Source organism: Elephantulus edwardii, unplaced genomic scaffold (assembly GCF_000299155.1).
Source record: "Elephantulus edwardii isolate Elephantulus edwardi_28Jun2011 unplaced genomic scaffold, EleEdw1.0 scaffold00007, whole genome shotgun sequence".
NCBI classification, from domain to species: Eukaryota; Metazoa; Chordata; class Mammalia; order Macroscelidea; family Macroscelididae; genus Elephantulus; species Elephantulus edwardii.
Window position 1 is genome coordinate 3231181 of NW_006399757.1, and position 24971 is coordinate 3256151.

The following is a 24971-nucleotide window of genomic DNA, read 5'->3' on the forward strand; positions in this document are numbered from 1 at the left end:
AATAAAATATTTACCAGTGACCAAATGAAGATTTAGATGTTAAAAAATTCCTTCAGTTTCAGTTACCACTAACATTATTGTTAGACTAGATTAAAGCAAAAATCTTCCGGAAATTAATTATTTATTGAGATAAACTAATTTCTTAACCTCCTATATATCTCCTATGTCCATGGCTAAATAGCACTTATTACTAAAATTGTAGGGTTGAGTACAAATATTCCTAATTTTTGTTTTTGAAGATGATTTGATGCATTTTGTACAGATTAGTTAGTAAATGAGCTTGGAAAAGTTTTGTTACAGTGATGCTATTCATTAACTGAATTCTTTCTGAGCTAAATGATAAAAAAAATCACAAAATGGTTGATCCTCAAAAAAACAATTTGATCTTACCATCTTTCAGTTTTGCTGAAAGCAATGAACAAGGAACCACTTGACTTTGAAAAAGATCCTATTACACAGTCATTAGAGTTGTTCACAATCTCAAATCTGGGAAGATTACCAAAAAGACTTTTTGAAGACTTACGAAGTGGTCATTATTTAGATCTGGTACTATTATTTTTTAATGTAAAGGCAAACCGGTTTTCACAGCCAAGTCAATTAGCCAAATCACACTTCCTTTAAAAAAAAAGTCTGAATTTAATATATGCTTGAAGGCATAATATAACATCCATTGATAATATGATATAAACTATTATAACTAATTATATAATAAAAAGTATTTTGGAGGGCTATCTATTGCTACATAGCAAACTATCTCTAATCTTATGAACTTGAAAAACAGAAATTTATTATTTTCCATGATATTTCCAAAAGAACAAACAAATCCATCTTAGATGAAGTACACCTAGGGTGCTCCTTAGAGGCAAGAACATTGAAATAATATCTCACATGCTTTGGGCATCTGATCAGGAAGGGGCAGCCCTTGAAAAAAGCATCACGCTGGGAAAAGTAGAAGGTCAATGAAAAAGAGAAAGACACTCAAAGAGAGTGTGACTGCAACAGTGGGCTTGAACATGACAGTGACTCAGGACTGCACAGGATAAGGGAAGGGTTTGCTCTGTTGTTCGTAGGGTCATTCTGAGTCTTTGTTGACTCAAAGGCTCCCATCAAAAACCTCATGACACTGATGACTGATTCAGTGGCATGGTACCTCTCCTGCAGTTCAAAGACAACAGTAGCTCAGGAGGAAAATTATGGGCAGTTCCCTCTTGTGTGATTTACAATTTCAGAAACTCAATACAAGGTCAACTATTAATCAGCCCTGACTTGATGGCAAAGAGCTACTTACTGAGTTGTTTGATAGGGTGACTCACATGGGCTACTGACATAACTGGAAGGTTCAAAGTGGCCTAAACCACTTGAGTGGTTTTTGGTTTTAGTCTCAAACTGGGGTCACAGATGTGGCTGCCGGTCAGGGGCTCCAGTTTGTCGTATAGGCCTTTATACACTCTATGTGATTTCTCACAGCATAGCTGTTTCTGGAAGGTGTTTCTGAAAGAAACAAATTTCAATGTTCAGCACTTACCAAGTTTTTCCTTCCTTCATGCTTGCTAATGTTTTATTGACTGCAACTATTAGATTTGTCAAGACCAACTTCGGTGTGAACGATGACTAGGAAATGGAATACAGGCAAGTGTAGTTTTGGAGAAGCCTTCAAAGGGACAATAAAGATAGCCTCTTTTAACATAGAAAAGACAATCAAGAAAGTTTAAATTTTTGTAGAAATACTATCCCTAATCTTTAATTTATTCATGATAATGTATATGTTATTTGGCTAAAATTAAAAACTAATATGAAGCAAAGATAGTTTTGCTTTTTTAGACTCAAATTATGTTATTTATATATTAAATAAGAAAATAGTATATATATTAATAAAAACTAAAATCCTAAAAGTTGTTGTTTTTGTTATGTACCGTCCAGTTGCCTGCAACACATAGAGACATGGTGTACAACAGCCCTAAACCCTACTCTCTCCTATGCTAAGTTTACTGTCTGACGCACATACCCCATTATCCTAGTGACTGAATCAATCCATCTCATCTCTTGCGTGTCCGTCTACACTCCCAAGCATGACATGCCTATCCAAGGCGTCAGACAAAGCTTCAAAATCCTTGCCTCCAAGGAGCAGCCTGGCCTCATCCTTTCCAGTATGAACCTGTTTGTTCTCCTTGCAGTCAATACTCTTCTCCCAAACCACAGCTCAAAGGTGTCAATTCTCCTTCTATCCTCCCTAGTCACTGTCCAGTTTCTGGCACATAGCAAGTAATTGCAAACACTATGGCCTGGATCAGATGCACCTTAGTTTCCAGACTGACATTGTTGCTCTTCAGCATTTTGGAGAGGTGCCTGACAGCAGATTTTCCCAAAGCAATTAATCTTTTAATTTCCTGGCTGCTGGTACCTAGAGTGTTAATTGTGGAGTCAAACAACCTAAAGCTGTTAACAATCTCAATCTCTTCACCATATGATTTTATATTGTATTAATTGTTGTTGTTGTTATGTGCCTTCGAGTCGCCTGCGACTCATAGCGACCCTATGTACAACAGCCCTAAACTCCGCTCTGTCCTGTGCCAATCGCACTGTCTCTGACACTCCCATCCCAATTATCCCAGTCACTGAATCAATCCACCTCATAGAGGGCCTTCCTCTCCTGCGCTGTCCCTCCACCCTACCAAGCATGATGTCCCTCTCTAAGGACTGGTCTCTCCTCACAACATGTCCAAAGTATGTTACACGGAGCCTCAGAATCCTTGCCACCAAGGAGCCACCCCGTTTAACCTTTTCCAGGACAAATCTGTTTGTTTTCCTAGCAGTCCATGGTACTCTCAATACTCTTCTCCAGCACCACAGCTCAAAGGCATCAATTCTCCTTCTATCCTCCTTGGTCATTTTCCAACTCTCTGATGCATAACAAGTGATTGCGAAGACCATGGCCTGTATCAGATGCACCTTAGTCTCCAGAGAGACACCATTACTCTTCAGCACTTTGGAGAGGTCCCTAACAATAGACTTTCCCATGGCAATGCACCTTTTAATTTCCTGGCTACTGGTGCCAAGACTGTTGACTATGGAGCCAAGCAAACTAAAGATGTGTACAATCTCAATCTCTTCACCATCCATCCTGATGCTGCCAATTGGTCCAGTGGTGAGAATCTTTGTCTTCTTGACATTGAGCCTCAATCCATATTATAGGCTGCAGTCCTTGACACTCTGCAGCAGGCGCTTCAGGTCCTCTTCAGTTTCAGCAAGCAGGGTTGTGTCATCCGCATAACGCAGATTGTTGATAAATCGTCCACCAATCTTGACCCCACATTTCTCCTCATAGAGCCCAGCCTCCCGGGTAATCTGTTCTGCATATAGGTTGAAAAGGTATGGAGATAGGATGCATCCCTGGTGTACGCCCTTCCCAATTTTGAACCATGCAGTGTTCCCTTGCTCTGTTCTGACGACTGCCTCCTGGTCCAAGTATAAGTTTCACATTAGAACGATCAAGTGTTCTGGGATTCCCATTCTCCTCAGAGTCAGCCATAGTTTGTTATGATCCACACAGTCAAGTGCCTTTGCATAGTCAATGAAACACAGATAGACATTCCTCTGGTATTCCCTGCTTTCAGCCAAGATCCATCTAACATCAGCTACAATATCTCTAGTACCACCACCCCTTCTAAACCCAGCCTGGACTTCTGGTAGTTCTCTGCTGATGTGCTATTCCAGTTGTTTTTGGATAATCTTCAGTAAAATCTTGCTTGCATGTGAAATCAGTGAGATTGTTCTGTAGTTTCCACATTCTGTTGGGTCACCTTTCTTTGGGATAGGAACAAATATAGATCATGTTAAATATACAAACTGTATAAAAATAGGGGAGCTCAGCTCTGGTGGCCTATTGAATAAGGAGTTGCACTGCTAAACCCAAATGGAGATGGTTCAAATATATCACCTGCTCCAAAGTAGAAAGAGGGACACTCTCCTCCCTTGAAATTTATAGCTTCTTAAAACTTACTGGAGGGTCAGCTATGACTCAGTTCCAGCTTGACTGTAATGAATGAGAGAGTAACATAAGGCTGTAATTGGTAAAAATATTTCATACGTTTGGGGACATAGGAAGATTTAATTTGATAAAATGTGGTTTAAGTACCTAATTTAATAATTTGCATACACTTAAAAGAAATCACCCACAGCTTACATTTATACTTCCTGTGTAGCATAATCTGGAAAATTGGATTGTCCCATTGAAAAGATAAACATCATTAATTTGTACCATTGTGGCTGTTGGAAGTTGCTTTTCTTGTTTGCCAATAACACAAGAGATGAGTTCATTAAAAATAATTGAAAAAGTATGTGGTGCTTATGCAGAAGTCATGCCTTTCTGGTTTGGATCCCCTAGTGGCTTCAAGTAATAAAAAGTATAATCTTCCATGTGATTTATGGACTGGGAAGCCCAAGGGAGGGTCAGCTATGAGTTGTTTCCAACTAGAAGGCAATAGTTGAATTGAGCTGGATACTCTCTTTAATTTGTTCTCTGAAGATACTGTCAAAAGCTCTATCTTCTACCTGCCAGTCATCAGGGAAGAAATAGATGGGTTATTAAACACATATGCTCTTGCCCTCTCTTCCCATAGTAAGCAATGTGTTTTATTTCAGAGCTTTCTTATAAAGATGAAAACATGCTAATCCCAATGGTATTTTAGGTCCTCTGGTGGCCAGTGGTAAGGAACTGGGCTGCCAACCTAAAGACATGCAGTTCCAATTCACCAGCTGCGCCTCAGAAGAAAGAGGAACGGTCTCCTCCAGTGTGATTTATTTATTGTCTCCAAAAACCCACTGGAGGGTCAGCTATGAGTCAGTTCTGACTCAATGGCACACAACAACAATGTCATCTTAACCAAGATCAGAAAAACCCAGAACTCTGGGGGGGGAAAAAAAACATTCAGAAGAGCAGAGAGGGCCTGAGGACAGAAGACTGCTTGATTTCTCAAATCTGGTAAGTGAGGTTGTGAGGATTACAGAGTGTGGAGGGGTATGTCATAGACACCAGCATAGAACAACAAAGACCAGACAGGGGCACCTCAGCAGAGGTCAGCAGGCGCATGCAGAGGTCAGCTGAGCATGAGCGGCTGGAAATGAGATAAGATACTTTGTTCTTCCTTGTTGATTCTCATAGCTTCAATCAGGCCCGTGAAAAGGTGCAGAAGGCCACGGGAATCTTGAAGTTCAGTTGGAGCTTTCCCAAAAGAAAATAAGTTTCAAAGCTGAAATGACCGAATCACATCAAATTATCAAAATAAGCTATGTAAACAAAACACAATGTATATGAGCTTTGTATGCAAATGAATATAAAATAAAAATAATTAATGTTTAAAAAGTTATTCTGCCTTTACTTTTTTTCCACTAGTTTATTTACAAAATTCTAATACAAATTCAAACAAATTCTTTCCTTTTCCCTCACCCCTCACCCATCAATTTTTTAAATTAATTTTAATGAACGTTTACAGAGATTTTAGATTTCCATACATGCATTGTTGCATTTTTCTCCCTACCTACCCCTCCCCCCAGTTTACTCTTATCTTTGAAAAGTAAAAGAAAAATCATTTCATTGGTATATAATCCGCCCCCTCTCCCCGAGTACACTCCAGTATGCAACCTTCATTTTGGACTTTTGTCATAAACATAATACCTAATCATATATCGCTTTCAAATAGTTCTCTCCCTCATTTGTTTCAATGCAGTATACATAATTTATCCACTTTTTCTCAGTCTCACCCCAACTCTGATGTCAGTCCTATTCTACAATAGTGGCACCAGGCAACACCTGTCCTTTTGTGAACTGAGATATTTTACTCAGCATAATGTCCTCCAAGGTCACCCATTTTGAATAATATTGCATGAGTTCCTTGTTTTTCATGCAGCATAGTATTCCATTGTGTGAATATACCAGAGCTTCTCTATCCATTAATTTGTTGATTGGCACTAAGGTTGTTTCCAGCTCTTTGCTATTGTGAACAAAGCCACAATAAACATGGGTGTGCATATATCTGCCTCGGTGGCAGTTAAGGTTTCTTTGGGGTATATTCCCAGTAGTGGAATTGCTGGGCTAAGCCTGGGTGGCAGTTAAGGTTTCTTTGGGGTATATTCCCAGTAGTGGAATTGCTGGGCTAAGCCTGGGTGGCAGTTAAGGTTTCTTTGGGGTATATTCCCAGTAGTGGAATTGCTGGGTCAAATGGTATTTCTATTTGCAACTTTTTGAGAAAGCGCCATACAGCCTTCCATAGTGGTTGCACCATTTTACACTCCCACCAACAGTGAATAAGGGTTCCAGTTTCTGTACAACCTTGCCAGCATTTGTTGTTTGCTGTTCTGTTAAATTTTGCTATTATTACGGTGAGATGATATCTCATAGTTGGTTTGATTTGCATCTCTCTTAGAACCAGGGATTCTGAACATATCTTCATGTATTTGTTGGCCATCTGAATGTCTTCTTTGGTAAAGTGTCTGTTCATATGCTGCGCCCATTTTTCAATTGGGTTATTTACTTTTATCTTGTTGTGGTGCTCAAGTATTTTATAAATTCTAGATATAAGTCCCTTATCTGACATGTTATTACCAAGTGTTTTTTCCCAGTCTGTGGCTTCCTTTTTACTCTGTTGGAGAAGTTTTTAGATGTGCATTGCCTTAACTTTTGTGACTGTCCTTTATAGAAATTGACTATGAAAGTACCCAAAATTCCTACATTTCCTTCTTACCTAACATGATGGAACAGAAATGTGGGGTCAGAGGTCATCTGGGGATAATACTGCACCCCACACAGCATGACTCCGTGGGCAGGGAGAAAAAAAGCAAGGTTTGTTTGGAGAGAGAAGCCAGCCTGGGGGAAGGTCTTCCGAGGATGAGGATCACTTATGGAAAAGTGTAAGCAGACTGTCCTTGGTGCCTAGTTATAGCAGAAGCTCTCTCCTAGGAGTTTACATCATAATGAAGCATAAGTGTATAAAAGACTCAGTTTTTCTTTTGTGATAGAATTGATCAGAACTCCTTTGTTTGTAAGAGCCGCCAGAAGTTTCACAGTGTGAGTGCATCTGTGTGGGAGCTCTCATGTACTATGCATCTAAGCATCAAACTATCAATAACAAATAATAATGCTATAAACACACACCCATGTATCAACCCTGCAAAGACAAGATTGATTTATCTTTCTATTTGCTCTGTAGAAAATGTTCCAAAGCCACTGTCATAAGACAAGGTAACCAAAACCATGTTTGGAACTCAATTATTTGCTGGAAGATAATATTTCCTGGGGAACATATTCTTTCTTTTATTTTTTGGTCTGCTATTGCTTTTATTTATCACTCATCCACCCACTGCTGTGAAATTGATTGACTCTGTACAGCCCTCCCATCATGTCCCCAAGCTTATAAATATTTTTTAAATAAAATTTTTGTTTTATACTGGTTTACTTACAAAATTAGTATACATTGTTTTTCACAGTGGATCTTTCCCATTTCCTTCACCCACCCCTCTTGCCACCCTTTAAATTGTGCTCCACTATGATTAAAAACCCCTACCCACCTATTCTCACCCCTATACTCCCCCCTTTCTTGGAACCTCATACACGTTTTACTAATTATCTTCCTATTTCTACAATAATGGTCTTAATATTTGTCCTTATGGGACTGAGTTAGTTCACTTAGCAAAATACTCACCAGTTCTCTCAAGTTAGGCCATGATTTTCAAAATCATTGCTCCTGCATGCTACATAGTGTTCCATGATGTGACTGCACTATAGCCTCTCAATCCACTTGATTTTAATTGGACATTTGGGCTGTTTCCATGTTCTTGTGATGGTGAATAATGCTATAAACATTGGTGTGCAAATCTCCATTTGTGCCTCAGTTCTCTTTTTCTCAGGATATATTTCAAGCAGTGGAATAACCGGACCGTACAAAATTTCTATGTTCAGCTTTTTGAGGAAACACTAAAGTATCTTCCAGAGTGACTGTACTATTTTAGAACCCCACCAACAGTGTTTAAGTGTTCCTATCTGACCACATCCTCTAGAGCATTTATTACTTGCTGTCCTGTTAAACTTTACCACGGCTACTGGGGTGAGATGGAATCTCATTATGGTTTTGATTTGCATCTCTCTCTTATTGCCAGTAGTTTTGAGCATTTTTTTCATGGGTCTGTTGGCCATCCAAATATCTTCCTCTATGAAAAGTCTTTTCATGTCTTTTGTCCATTTTGTAATTGTGTTATCAGTCTTTTTCTTGTGGAGGCTCTGTAAGATTCTGTAAACTTTTGTTATGAGATCCTTGTCTGAAATGGTATTGCCAAATATTTTTCCTAGTCAGTAGATTTTCTTTTCACTCTGTTGGAAAATGTTTTTGGTATGCACAGGGATTTAATCTTTAGAGGATCCCATTCATCAATTTTATCCTCTCCGGATTGTACATTTCTGCCTGTTTTGGCAATTTCTTTGTACCATACACTAGGCCTTCTAAGCTTGATCTCAGTTTGTCTCTTGTGAACTTTATGGTTTTGGGGCTTCACTTCCATGTCTCTGAACCACCTTGCATTGATTGTTGTGTATGGTGTGAGATGTGGATCCTGTTTCAGCTTTCTGAAGGTGGAAGTCCAGTTTTGCCAGCACCATTTGTTGAAGAGGTTTTCATTTCCCCGTTTTACAGGTTTAATTTCCTTGTCCAATATTAGTTGACCATAGAGAGACGGATCCATTTCTGGGGTTTCGATTCTGTTCCATTGGTCTGTGCGCCTGTCATTGTACCAGAACCATGTCATTTTGGTTACTACAGCTGTGTTGTAGGTTTGGAGGTTAGGGGATGCTATGCCTCCTACTTCATTTTTGTCTTTCAGAAGTACTTTGTTTATCTGAGGTCTCTTTCCTCTGCAAATAAACTTGACAATTTTCCTTTCACTCTCCTGGAAAAAATTAATTTGATATCTGTATTTGGACTTCATTGATAGGATTGCTATTTTCACACTATTGAGTATTCCTACCCATGAACAAGGCACATTTTTTCTATTTATTAAGGTTTTTATTGTGTCTCATTGAAATATTCTGAAGTTTTCTTTGTACAGGTCTTTCATGTCTCCAGTTAGGTTAACGCCCAAGTATCTCAATTTGTGTTTGGCAATTGTAAATGACATTGCTTTCTTGGTTTCCTTCTCTGAGTTCTCTTTGTTACTTAAGAGGAACCCCGCTGATTTTTGGATATTGATCTTACATACTGCCACTCTACTAATTGCTCTACCAGCTCTAACAGGTTTGTTTGTTTTTAAAATTGAGTTCTTGGGGGGTGGGGGTGGGGGGAAGGGACGTGGGAATTGTACACTAATGAAGAAATTTTTTTCTTTTTTTTCTTTTTTATTTTTTCTCTCTTCAGAGGGGGAAGTGAGCTGGTGGGGAGGGGTGGGAAGGGAGAAAATTGCGGCAATGAATGAATGGAAATCCAAAACCTCTGTAAAAAATAAAAAAAATTATAAAAAAATTACACAGGAAAAAAAAAGAGACAAATAAAGAGGTGTGCTTAAAAAAAATTGAGTTCTTGGGGTTTTCTGTGTACACTATAATGCCATCTGCATAGAGCAACTGTTTAGTGATTTCTTTGCCAATCTGGATGCCTTTTTTCTCTTTCTCTTGTCATATTTCCATAGCAAATACTTCCAATACAATATTGAATAGAAGTGGTGACAGTGAGCATCCTTGTCTAGTCCCTGTTCATAGGAAAATGGTCTGCTGGTAGATTTGAACCAGAGACGTGCAGACTTCTGGTTAGTCACACAAGCTACAAACTTTGCCATCAGAGCTCATGTATTTGTCAGCTTTTATGAATTGTATTTTATTGGGCGTATTTTTCTCATTCTTGGTGTATATAATTTTGTATTATTTGTCTTAAAGAGAATGAGTTAAATTTTATAAGCTCCACCTTCCTCTGAGTCCATGTTGGCCTTGACTAGAAGGGAACACAAGACAGCCCTTGACCCTTTTGTAACTCACAGGACATACACTATTCACTTATATTTTCAACGTCTCAGTTACCCACAGAAACTTCTATTCCACTTGCAGTCTGTGCTACCACCTGGCAGGGTCTATTTAATTAAATGATTCTGAATAAACAGGCCTCATGCCATCACGCCTACCACCAGAGTCACTTGGTACAACCGTGTCTCACATTCTTGTACAAAAAATTTTTTTGCATCAGGATGGATGGTGAAGAGATTGAGATTGTTCACAGCTTCAGTTTGCTTGGCTCCATGGTCAACACTCTTGACACCAACAGCCAGGAAATCAAAAAACATATCACGATGGGAACGTCTGCTGTTAGGGACCTCCATAAAGTACTCAAGAGCAACAGTGTCTCTCTGGAAACTAAGGTGCGCCTGATACAGGCCAGGGTCTTTGCAATCACTTGTTATGCATCAGAGTTGGACAATGACTATGGAAGATAGAAGGAGAATTGATGGCTTTGAGCTGTGGTGCTGGAGAAAAGTATTGAATGTACCCTGGATTGCCAAGAAAACAAACAGATTCACACTGGAGAGATATAACCAGGCTACTCCTAGGAGGCAAGGATTCTGGGGCTTCGTCTGACATACTTTGGACATGTTGTAAGGAGAGACAGGTCCTTGGAGAGAGACATCATGCTTGGTAAGGTGGAGGGACAGCGCAGGAGGGGAAGACCCTCTATGAGGTGGATTGATTCAGTTATTGGGGTAATCGGGATGGGTGTGTCAGAGGCCATGCGATTGGCACAGGATAGAGCAGGTTTTAGGGCTGTTGTACATAGGGTCGCTATGAATCGCAAATGACTCGATGGCACATAACAACAACAACAACATTTATCTTTATTTCAACATACGTTCTATTACTAAATGACACTGTATCAACAAAAATTCAAAGCAGAAAATAGTTTTGTCATGAAAGGGTTAAAAGCTTTGCCTTCATTTCTCTCACTTCAATGGGAGCCTGTTTTCTTTCCCACCCTAGTGGAAGTAGCTAACTGATGCCTTTTTCTTTCGAATGTGTTACTGTTGAAGCAAATGAAATTAATAAAATTAAATCAAAAGAGAGCTAAGAGGTGGTTTGAACTGGAAACTGATTACATATCTTGAAACAGAACTACAAGAGGTTTTACGTATGTCTATATTACTGAGTGCAAAGGGGAATTTTGAAGAACACAAATCATGCAGAGGTATAGAAAGGTACGTTTTGATTTCTTGTGGTTCTGTTTGAGACCGATCAGTTTTCATTCCATACTGAAAGTAATGAATGACAATGAGTTAGAAATGCAATTGGCCCGTTTGTGTTATAGTATACAGAAAGAGCAGGGAATATATTCTGTTGTTTCTGATCAGCCCCGTGTAAGTGTTTTTAAGAGATTGTAAACAAGAAAACAAAACCAAGAAATTGACCTGCAGTAGCTAGAAACACCAAATCATTCATTCTATTTTTAATTTAAAGAAGCATAACAGTATTATTTAAATAGTAAAAATATTGTATCCACATATTTTCACATTACAGTGTGAAAATTGTATCCACACACTGTAGTATTTTCACACTGAGTTTATAGAACTTAATCCAGAAAAATGACTTCTAATGATTTATTTAGATTATCATCAAATATTCTGTTCAGAATACCAGAAAGCAAGAAAATGTTCTTTTGATGTAAAAGGAATGATGCAATGGGCAAGGCATTTTTCAAGATACATTTGTTTTTGTTCACTGTTGTATTCTTGACATGCAGGATAGTACTTCGCACATTGTGGGTGCTGAGTAAATAGACCAATGTGTTATAGTCTATGGAGATGACACTTCGTAGACTTGTGTTGGAATTCTTAGATGATGTAATAATTAAATGTTGAACTACAAACTGAAAAGCTGGTGGTTCAAGAACATCAAAGAGTATTCTGTAAACCAGACAGGGAAATCTGCTTCAGAAATGCCACAGTGTTGGAAACTGTACGTTGCTGTTCTATACTGTCAGAACCTACCCACAGGGGAAGTGAATCCAGTAGGATTTCAGAGGTGCAGGAGGATACTGACCACCTTCCTCCACTGGAGCAGCTGGTGGTTTCGAAGCAGGTACCGTTGTGTTGACAGTGCGATTCCTTACCACTAAGCCGCCAGAGCTTCCTGAAAACCTTATGAAATATAATTATACTTTACACATTTGGTGTCAACCTGAGTCAAAATTGACTCAATAACAACTAACAATCACAACCAATGTGGCCAAATGTGAGGGCCCTAAAACGTAATATTTGTTAAATAAATTAATAAAATATGGTGAAAGCCTGACTTTTGTCACCCCTGTACCAAATACTAAGGAAAGTAAATTAATAAAATCATCCTCTTTTAGCTTAAGCTACTCTACAACTAGTAGGTAGAGACTGATAAAATAGTCTAAGATGCTACACATATTAATGCAGAGATTAGAAAAATCTGTAATAGTGATTAGTCTGCCTGAAGGGGTTGAGGAGTCTTGTCAGAGTGGCGATATTTGCTTTGAATAAAGACAGAATAGTCAGAACTAAACTATATAGCTGTGATAAGAGGGGCAGATTGGGACACAGGGTGTGGTGGGCTCCGGATCTGGAGTAGGCAGTGTCAGCTAGCAGGAGACGGTGGTGTAGTGCAGGTTTCATACAGTCTCCTCATGCAGCCTCACAGGAAAGGAGGGAGTATCGTTAACAACAGCCCAAGATTTATTGCTGTGAAGTGAGGTTAGATATATCTCTTCTCTCCAATAATTTGTAATTGATTCTGACACCAGCTGTCCCACCTACAATAATCCCTTATTCTCTACTGAGTTCAGGAGCTGGTTTCAACAGACACACAGAATTCACAGACCATATTCACAGTTAGGGGCTTTATTAGGAAATTAATGTTACAATTCAGAGTCAGGATGCTTTAGAGTATAGTTCTTAAATCAAGACAGCTTCTTCTCAACTGTACTCAAAAGCAGGGCTCTCTATGGCTCTAGAATTCGTGAGCTTCAACCTTATGACCTTCAGCCCTGGAAATAACCTCAATCTTATTTGGACAAGTGTAACAGAATCTTAGCTCCACTAATTTGTTCCACCAATCACACTCAGCCCAAAGGTACTCAGCTTTCTCACTCATGACAACGCAAGCCTAGTTCTGCCGTCAAGTGTTCAGAGGTCCTTTACTCTGCCAGGAACCCTCCTACTTGAAGACATCAGACCTCTTGCTCCATGGTCATCATCATCCCCACAGTAAGTGCCTCATTCTGTGGGCCAGGAAGTCTACTGCACTGCCTTGCACTGGTTCCCTGACTGCTCTCTGCTACCCCTTCTTACTCTTTTGTGCTATCTCCAGTGATAAAACTATCTCTGTCTCTTGGGAACATGAGGTTCTCAGCACAGGTTACTAGATTAAAAGGACATCTGTGCCCATCTTTTTCTCTTGGTGATGGTGAAATTGCAGAGGAACTCTTCCCCCCCCCCTTTTTTTGCTGTCAAGTCTATTTTTTATTCATAGAAACTCCATGTGTTGCATTGTAAAACAGGGGTTTTTTCCCAAGGACTGCAGCCTTCAATATGGACTGAGGCTCAATGTCAAGAAGACAAAAATTCTCACCACTGGACCAATCAGTAGCATCAGGATGGATGGTGAAGAGATTGAGATTGTTCACGGCTTCAGTTTGCTCGGCTCCACGGTCAACACTCCTGGCACCAGCAGCCAGGAAATAAAATAAAAAAAAAAGGTATTGCGATGTGAAAGTCTGCGGCTAGGGACCTCTCTAAAGTATTCAAGAGCAGCGGTGTCTCTCTGGAGACTAAGGTGCGCCTGATACAGGCCATGGTTTTTGCAATCACTTGTTATGCATCAGAGAGTTGGACAATGACTAGGGAGGATAGAAGGAGAATTGACACCTTTGAGCTGTGGTGCTGGAAAAGAGTATTGAATGTACCTACCATGGACTGCCAAGAAAACAAATAGATTCATCCTAGAGAGGGTTAAACCAGGCTGCTCCTTGGAGGCAAGAATTCTGGGGCTTCGTCTGACATACTTTGGACATGTTGTAAGGAGAGACAGGTCTTTAGAGAGGGACATCATGCTGGGTAGAGTAGAGGGACAGCGCAGGAGGGGAAGACCCTCTATGAGGTGGATTGATTCAGTGACTGGGGTAATCGGGATGGATGTGTCAGAGGCAATGAGATTGGCACAGGATAGAGCACAGTTTAGGGCTGTTGTACATAGGGTCGCTATGAGTCTCAAACGACTCGACGGCACATAACAACAACAACAATAACAATGATAATTAATCCTTAAGCAGATTGCAAGGCTCTTCTTCTGTGCTACTGTTTGAGTGGGTTGCGACCACCAACATTGAGGTTAATAGTCGAGTAGTATTAGCGTAGTCAAAGGACGTTTTCGGCTTTTTTGTTTCGGTTATTTGTTTTGTTTCTTCCTTAAATATATTTTGCAGTTAAGGTGAATCTATACAGAGTAAATTTCTTTTCCATTCAAAATTTCATATACATTTTGTGTTTCAGCATTTATTGTAATCCCAATATAGCAGTATTCTTTTTTTTATGAAAAAATTAGATTTTTTTGTTACTCAATAAAATGATTCTTTTTCTATTCTGTTTTTGTTTTTTTAATTGAAATTTTATAAAGAACTTGGATATCCATTCATTCATTGTTGCACATTTTCTTCCCTGCACCCTCCCCCAGTTGGCTTTTTTTTTAAAAAAAAAAAAAGTTCTTTCATTGTTTGTTCTCTTGCCAGTCCATGGGGTATTCACTACTCTTCTCCAATATCACTACTCAAAGGCATCAATTCTTCTGGCATCCTTAGTCATTGGCCAGCTTTCAAATGGATAGCAAGTAATTAAGATGATCATAATTTCAATCCCGTGCACCTTAGTCTTTACACTAATTGCTCTTCAGTCACTAATGTTATGGTTGGTGTGTGCCATTGATTCAGAATTTACTCATAGCTGACCCTCTACTGGGTTTTCAGAGGCTTTCTTTCACATGGGAAGAGATTGTCCACCTTTATCCCAAGGAGTATCTGGTTGATTTGAACTGCCTGCTTTTTGGTTTGTAGGACAACTCCTTATCACTAGGCCACCATAGTTCTCTTTTGTACCTGATCGTGGTATGTTATCAAGTTGGAACTGAACCATAGCTGACTCTCCAGCAGGTATTCAGAGGCAGTTAAAAATGGGAGGAGATTGCCCATCCTACTCCTGAAGAGAAGCTGGTGGCCTAAAACCACATGCTTTCAGGATTGCAGTGCAGCTTCTTCCCACTAGGCCATCAGAGCTCCCTGATAGAGGATCTAATATATAATCAGTGTTCAGATTCTTAGAGGGATGAATAGATCTGTGCATGAAGTCTCATAAAACTTATTTGATCTAATTCAGCACTATTACAGTCAGATTGTTGTTATGTGCCCTTAAATTAGAACCAACTCATAACTGACCTTCCAGCAGGGTTTCAGAGGCTTTAAATTGCATAGGAGGAAATTCTATGGTAGATTTCAACTGTTTGACTTTGGATTGGCAGCATAGCTCCTTACCACTAAACCACCATAGCTCCCTACAGTCAAGTGGGAAATACCTGATGTTAATTAATTCTTTTAATAATGCTTGGAAAATACTTTTCCTGCCAATACTTTGAAATCAATATATGTAACATTTATGTATTGAGAAGCTTATCTTATTATAAAAACTTATCACTTCTAAATGTCAACAGAAACAACAAGTGTTGTAATAATACTTTCCTGATGAAACTTTATATTGGATCTTTTCACAGTGTACAAAAAAAAGAATGTTTCTCTTCTTCTAAAACTTGTTGCAATATATAAAACAAACCTCCAGATTCACCCATGAATTTTAAAACCAACTCAAGAATAGATTTGAGACCTTGAACACTACTGATTGAAGACCAGATAAGCTGTGGGAATATATCAAGAATACTGTTCATGAAGAATGCAAAAAGTCATTACAAAGAAGGAAGAGGAAAAGACCAAATGGATGTCAGAAGAGACTCCGAATATTGCAATAGAGCGCTGAAAACTGAATGCAAAGGTAAGAAATCAAGAAGTTAAGGAACTGAATTAGAAGATTTCAAAGGGCCACTCAGAAAGACAACACAAAATACTACAATGAAATGTGCAAGGAGCTGGAGTCAGAAAATCAAAAGGGCCAAACTCACTCAGCATTTCTCAAACTGAAGGAACTAAAGAATCAATTCAAGCCACGAGTTGCAATGCTTAAGGATGTTATGGGCAGAATACTGAACGATTCAGGAAGCATTAAAAGAAGATAGAAGGAGTATATAGAGTTATTGTACCAAAAAGAATTGGCTGACACAGAAGAATTTCAACAAAGAACATATGATCAAGAGGCAATGGTGGTGAAGGAGGAAGTTCAGCATGCTCTGAAGGACTTGAGAAAAATAAACCCCTAGGAATTGATGGAATATCAATTGATGTATTTCAGCAGATGCTGCCCTGCATGTGCTCACCAAGATGTACCAAAAAATCTAGAGGACAACTACCTGGCCAACTTACTGTAAGAGATCCATATTTATTCCCATTCCAAAAAAAAGGTGACCTAACAGAGTGTGAATATTGTCAAACAATATCACCCTCCCTGGTATGATGTTCTTGGTCCCTTCTGGCCACATGCCCAAAGTATGTGAGACAGAGCTTTAAAATCCTAACCTTCAAGGAGAAAATTAGTTTCATCTTCTCCAAAACAGACTTATTTGTTTTCTTGGCAGTCCATAGTATGGTCAAGACTTTTTTCCAGCACCAAAACTTTATATACATAAATTATATCATCTCCCAGAGGCATTAACCATTGATACTCAACTGTTAACCTAAAGTTCAGTGGTTTCATAAAAGAAAAAGCTTGGTAATGTGCTCCCATAAAGATTATACTCAAGAAAACCCTATGAAGTAGTTCCTCAAGAGCATATGGTATTGCCATACATTGCAATCAACACAACAAAACCAACAAAATAAATATCTTTTTAAAAAAAAAATCACAACAACTCATTGTCCTCAAGTAGGAACTGACTTACACCTGACCCTATAGCTGGATAAAAGAAGCTGAAAATCACACAGAAGGAGATTGTCCATTTTTCTCCTGAAGAGCAGCTGTTGAATTTGAACCACCTAGCTTTGGGTTGCCACTGCAACATCTTAGCCATTAGGCTACGAGCACTCTTTAATGTGAATAGAACAACTGCAAACAGGATTTCACCACAAATCCTGTTCTGTACCTGGAGTGTCTGGATACTCTTTATCTTCATTCTACAGACAGAAGGCTTCTTCTCCCATTTAATGATAAAAACAAATACAAACTCTACTCCTTAAAGAAATACCAGGCATCAGGGCCACTAGGATTCCTTGGAATAGAAGATAAGCCAAATTAAAAGACCACCATGAAGGTTCTCAAATTTAGATTGTTATTCAAATCATAATCCACAAAAGCAAGTAAGAACTAGCTAAAATGTCTAAAATATAAGAAAAGACAAATTCCCTGTCCTATCTAGTACCAGGACAATGACAAGTTAATGAGAAAAGATTCTGATATGAGTTAAATATTGCAAGCATATGAAAATAATTTCAAATAAACCATTGTAAAAACAATGTGACAAGCAATTATAAATTTTCTTGAAAGAAAAGAAAAAGTAGAAAGCACAGCAAAGAACTAAAAATTAATAAAAATAAAATTATAGGACTAAAAGTGCAGCAACATAGCTATTAAAAAAGATAACTCTCTGGGTAGGCTTAATAGCAGAGTTGACAAAGGATGTAATCAGTGAACATGAACACAGATCAATAGAATCTGAATAACAGAGAGATAAATTGACTGCAATTTACAACACAAAATACAAGGCAATAACAAAAGAGCCAACATTCCTAGCATTAGGAGTTCCAGCTATTATTTATTTGAAATCTCCTTCAACTCCATATGTTTTCTTCTCAGACTCCACATGAGATGCCCTTAAAGCAGAGCTGAGAAGGATGTTTATACTATGAAATTTTTAATTTAGAAAAGAGGAAACATCAAAACTTAATAATCTAAGTTTATTATCCCAAGAAATGAAAGAGGGGAAAGAGTAAAACCCAAATGAAGCAGAAAGAAATCAACAAATTAAGAGGAAGAATCACTGATATTTTAAAAGGAAAACAATAGAGGGGTGTTTTTCTTAAATTACAAAAAACTAGTTCTTCAGTAAAATTGACAAAATTTTAATGAGATTGGCAGATATAAAAAGTTACTAACACTTTTGCAACCACAAAAATGGAATGTCATGCTTAGAAAATGTGACAACATAGAAGAAATGGATCAATTCCTAAAAATTTATTATTAGAACTCAAACAAGATAAACAGATAATGTAAGAAGTCATAAAATAATTGAAGGAAGTTAATGAGTAATTTAAAAATCCATTGAAAATAAATCTTTATCTCTAGATTGTTTTACTGGAGAAGCCTACCTAATATTTAAAAATCAGCACCAATTTTACACAATTTCTTCCAGAAAAAAAGAAGACAGGATATCAATTCTCAGTAAAAATCCTCAATCGAATATTAGCAAATAAAGTCCAACAATGTACAAATAGAATTATATATCATGGCCAACTGGAATTTGTTGAATTTGTTCAAAGCTTGTTCAATATTACAAAATCAATCAATGTAATCTGTCATATCAACTGACTGAAGAGGAAAAGTTATATGATAATATCAATTGACACAGGAAAAGCACTTGACAGATTGACACCCATTCTTGAAAAAAATTCTCAGCAAACTAGAAATAAAAGGAAGCTATTTAAGTTTGATAGAAAAATGCTTCATCTAACATCATACTTAATAGTGAGCAGTTGAATCCATTTCTTCTAAAATTAGGAATAAGAATATGTGCTTTTACTACTCACAATCAACAGAATACTGAATATTATAGTAACTGAAAAAAGGCAAGAGAATATAAATAAAATGAATATTTATAGAAGAAAGATAAATAAATCCATCCTTACTTTCAAATGGCATGAATCTTGACATACAAAATTTTAAAGAATCTACCAAAAATTCTAGTGTACTGAATGTGGTCTCAGATATAAGATCAAAACACAAAAATTAACAACATTTCTGCATACTAACAACACACATGTAGAAACTGAAGTTGAAAATGCAATACCGTTCACATTCACTCCAAATAGAGTGAAACTATATACATATAAAGTTGGAAACAGTGAGGAAGGAATAGTAGTTGGGAAGTATGGACATGATGACAGACATAAGGCTAGAGATCAAATGATCAAATTTTGTGTGCTCAATGACTCATTTATAGCAAATACTTTATTTAAAAAACACCCCACAAATGGTGACTTTACACATGAACCTCACCTGATGGAGGAATCAGATTGATTATATTCATAGAAAGAATCACTGCGTAAGCACAATATCAGCAGTCAAAACCAGACCAGATACCAGTTGTGGAACAGATCATCAATCATTCATGTGCAATTTAAATTGAATCTAAAGAAAAGGAAAACTTGACCAAAGGTACCAAAATACCACTTTGAGTCTATCCCAGGTGAATTTTAAGAGTCATCTCAAGAACAGGCATTGAATACCAATGAAGACCAGAGGAACCGTGGGAGGACATCAAAGATATCATCCATGAAGAAAGTAAAAGGTCATTACAAAGAAGGAAGAGAAAGAAAAAAACAAAATGGATGTCAGAAGAAACTATGAAAATTGTATTATAGTCAAGAAACCAAAACAAAAGGAAGAGATTCCAAAGTAAAAGAGTTCAAGAGAAGAAGATAAAGCAAAATATTGTAAGAAAATGTGCAGAGAGCTAGAGGCAGAAAATCAAAGGGAAAGAATTTGCTCTGCATTTCTCAAGCTGAAAGAACTGAAAATCAAATTTAAAGCTCAAGTTGCAATACTTAAGAGATGTTATGGGCACAAACTTGTATGATTCAGGATGCATCTACAGAAGATAGAAGGAATACACAGGATTGTACTAAAATAATTCTTTTACACTGAAAATTTTCAGGAACTACCATATGAACAAGAACCTATTATTATGAAAGATGAAGTGTAAGTTGCACTGAAAGAATTGGCAAAAAAGAGGCCCCAGGAATCGATGGAACACCAGCTGACATGTTTTAACTAGAGAAATAGTCTATGCTACAAAATTTGGAGGACATTTGCCTCGGTGGCTGACTGGAAGAGATCTATATTTGTCTTCATATTTAAGAAAGTTAATTGAAGAGAATGTGGAAATTATTAAAAAAATCATTAATATTACATGAAAGCAAAATCTTGCTAAAGATCATTTAAAAAATAGCTAGAACAGTACAGTGACAGAGAACTATTAGAAGTTCAAGCAGAATTTAGAAGAGGCCGTGACACCAGGGATAACATTGATGTCAGATGGATCCTGACTGAGAGCATAGAATACAAGAAGAATGTCTATTTGTGTTTTATTCATTATTCAAAGGCATAATGACTGTGAGGATCATAACAAATTATGGTAACTTTGAGAAGAATGGGAATCCCCAAACATTTAATTGTGTTCATGAGAAATCTATGCACAAAGTAAGAATCTGTTGTACTAATGGATCAAGAAAACATTGTAGAGCTTAAAATTAGGAAGTGTGCATCAGGATTGTTTCCTTTCTCCATACCTATTCAATCTGTATGCAGAGGAAATAATCCTTGAAGCTGAACTGTATACTGAAGAATGTGGCATCAGGATTGGGGGAAGATTCATCAACAACATGCCTTTTGCAGATTCTACAACTTTGCTTGATTAAAGTGAAGAGGACTTGAAACTCATTGCAGAAGATGAAGGACTACAGACTTTGGTATGGAACGCAATGTACATAAATGAAATACAAGGCAAAGAATTATTGCATGAAAACAACAACCACAAAGGGGAAGCAGGAGGGGGAAGAGTGGAAATGGGGGAAAGAAGTCACTAGGATGTTGGAGGTTGGTAGGGGGAGACACAGTGGCAGGAGATTCAGTGGAGTCTTGAAGGGACATTGTGATAATAGATATGGATGCGTGGTAGTTAATTGTATGAAGTACAGTGTGCATAAGGGATTGTGTGGGGCAAATGGTCATGGATAAAGCAAAGTGCACCAGAATGGTAATGCAAATAGATTTTTTTAAAAGTGGAGGGGGATGGAAAAAAGTGTGTAATGTAAATGAACACTGGATATCATAGCTTTAGAAAGTGTGTAATTCTACCTTTGACTAGTACTTGATTTGATGAACTAAAAAGGAAGATATATCCTGGAGATAAGCTTGTAAAAAGTAGAATCTGGTAGTGGGTATGAAAACTTGTTCAAGAGGAAAGATTGAATCCTACTCGGTAATCTGAGGAGATTTGTATTTTAATAGATTTGCGGACCCATGTTGGATTTTGATTGAAGAGATTCACGTTTAGAAGAAGGGCAAGCAGAAAAAGAAAGAGGGAAATGGGGAAGGAAAGGAAGACACTCTCTTCTAAAAACTGGACCAAGCTGGTTGGCTTCTGAGGTAGAATGAAGTTAGTGCCTCTCAGAGCTTATTTCAAAGACTTGAGATTGGGGCAGGTTCATATAGCAATCAATTAGATCCAGAGGAGTTGACATGGAAGGAATACAACAAAAAGAAACAAGCTGAGCTTAGATGTGTTCCTTCACTGCTCACCTAGCATGCAGAGAGATGGGCAGGGAAGGATTTTTTTACTTAATTTGGATCTGTTTTAAGGTGAAACCAGTCATTGGAGAGAGACATTGTGCTAGGGAAAATAGAGAGTACAAGAAAGAGAGGCAGACAGTGATGGATTGAAACGGTACTGCTACAGTAGACTTTGCATAACAGAGATGATGAGGACGGTGCAGGACAGGGCAAGATTCAGAACTGTTGTTCATAAAGTCGCTGTGAGTTGCAGTGGATGGCACCTAACAACATCCAAATAGCTTCATGGTTCTCTTTTTTAAAATTATAGGTAAATGTTTTTGAAGAACAGAACAACAATTTCTATCATTACCAAAGGAGAACTTAAAGAAAGGCTGTTTCATATTCACAGAATTATGAATATGAAGGCACCTTCAAGGGCGCTTTGTCCTGCAGACTGAGGAATATAGACCCAGATTTTAGGAAGAGGTGTGGCTAAGGCCACGTTTGGTCCCTGAGGAGACAACCTCTGTGCAGGCAGCACTACAGGCCTTCACACAGTAGAGCAAGCCCAGAGGCTCTAATTCAGAGGTGAAGAGTTGGCATGTCTCTTACTGCCATTTTCTGAGTATGTGTCACTAGACTGGAGCATAACAGAAAAAGAAACAGCCTAAGTAGTTTCAATCTGAACCCAAAAAATTTCCTGAGATGCTACAGTGGAAGTTATTTTTGTTAGGTGCTGTTCAGTACAGCTCACAGCAACCCTATGAACTGCAGATCTGAACCCTGACCCATCCTGTGCCATCTTCACACTTCCTGACACACTAGAGCCCATTGTAGCAGTCAAACCACCTGGTTGAAAGTCTTCCTCCCCTTTGCTGACCCTCTACTTTTCCAAGCATCATGTCCCTCTCCAAAGAAAAGCTCCCCCTAGAAACATGTTCAAAGTATATAAGATAAAGCCTCATCATCTTTGCCTCGAAAGAGCATTCTGGCTGCACCCTCTCCAAGACATATTTATTTATTCTTTTGGTAGTCCATGGAATGTTCAGTGATCTCCTCCAACACCACAACTCAAAAGGCATCAATTCTTCTGTCGTCCCTACTCATTGTCCAGCTCTGAGATGCATAACAAGTGATCAGAAAAAAACATGGCCTTAATCAGACACACTTTAGTCTTCAAACTGACATCATTATGCCTCAATAATTTGGAGAAGTCTTTAACCACAGATTTTACCAATGCAATTGGTCTCCTGATGTCCTGACTGCTGGTACCAAGGGTGTGTATTGTGGATCCAAGTAATATGAAGTTGTTGGCAATTTCAATCTCTTCTTCATCCAGCACGATGTTACCTATCAGTCCAGTGGTAAGAATCATTTTCTTGACATTGAGGTGTAATCCATATTGAAGGTTGCATTCCTTGATGATAATGGAGGAAGTGGAAGCTGCATTGAAGGCACTGACAAAAAATCAGGCCCAAGGAATCAATGGGATACCAATTGACTTGTTTCAATGAAAACAGATACAGCCCTAGATGTACTCACCCGTCTATGCCAGAAAATTCGGAGGACCACTGTCTGTCCTCAGCAAGATTGGCAGAGGTCCATATTTATTCCCATTCCCAAGAAGGTAATCCAAGAGAATGTGAAGTCTATTGAACAATATCATTAATGTCACATGCATTCAAAAACTGCTAGAACAGTATATAGATAGGGAACTACCAGAAATTAAAACAGGCTTTACAAGAGGCCATAGCACCAAGGTTATCATTTCTGATGTCAGATAGCTGAAAGTAGAGAATACTAGAAGAAGAATGCAAAGGCATTTAACTGTGTGGATCATAACAAGTTGTGGACTAACATTGAGAAGAATGGGAATCCCAGAACACTTAATTGTGTTTATGTAAAACCTATACCTGGATCAGGAGGTTGTTGTGCGGAAAATAGATGTAGAACTTAGACAGATGCCTGAGCTCATGCTCTTATGTTTATCAAGCTGATATGCTTCAATTGTTAGTCTAATTGTTAAGTAATTAGTATTTGCCCTTATTTTCCAGTGAGTCACCTGTATCAAAGGATGAATAGATGACAGATAGAAAGATAAATACAGAGATAAAGATATGTCTTTGGATACTCTTCAAAAAGGGGGGTAGAGGAAATTCACAAAAATTTCTGTGTGTGTGTGTGTTCATGTGTATGTGTCTAAATGGAAGAGAAAGAGAAAACATAATAGATAGGACCAGAATTTATCTTAGGAAATAATTTCATTTCAGGTCAGAAAAAAAAAGATTACGTTTCAAAATGTGAATTCCCAGTCCTACTCTCTATAATGAGGATGCTACTAGGCTTTACATCTTCATAAGAAGGATAAACAGCTCTTAATTACAGAGGACAAATAATCTGGAGCTTGCTCTGCTGTGCAGAAGAGAGTCAAGGATGAAGAGGACAGGAAGTGTGGGTGAGATGGTACAAATCATGGCTTGTAAGGATCCATCCCTCCTGAGGAGTCTCACTCTAACCCCATCCTCCCACACAAACCTTCAGTACATCTGCTAAATTCTCCAGTTCTTGATGTTAAGGAATTTGTACTGGAAGTTGAAAGGGAAGATAAGCTTCTAAAAAGAATTGTTAACATAAGAACAGAAGGAACAACCAATGGCATCTGAGACCAGGAATTAAGAAGACCCAGAGGTATTAGCAAAACTTTTGGAGAGGATTTTATACTACCATGCACTGTGAAATGAAGAAATCCAAGGTTATTCCAATTAGATTTCAAGAAAGAGGGAGGCTTCAACTGATAAATAAATTACCAAGAGAAGCAAAAGTTTTAATAAAGCAATCACTTGAATGGTTGTAAATAGTTACGATAAAATTTGTAGCAAAAAACATTTCCCAAAATAATCACAGAAGTATTTCTGATCTCATCAAAATACGGAGTCTAACTGGTCACTTGAACTTGGGAGGAAATTAATGATTACTTTGACAAATTAAAATTCTTTTTTTTTCTAGTCTTGTAAAATTTCCAACATACAAAGGAGACATAAAGGATAAAACCATTGGAAGGAAGCAATTGAGGGAAATTTTTGAGGTGCCGGAAATGTCTTGATTGCTTTGTTAGTTATACAATTATATATATTTGTCAAACTCATTGAAATTTATACACAATTTTGTTGTATGTTATTTATTCCTTAATAAAGTTGCTGATGTTAGATGGATCTTGGCTGAAAGCAGAGAATACCAGAAGAATGTCTATCTGTGTTTCATTGATTATGCAAAGGCATTTGACTGTGTGG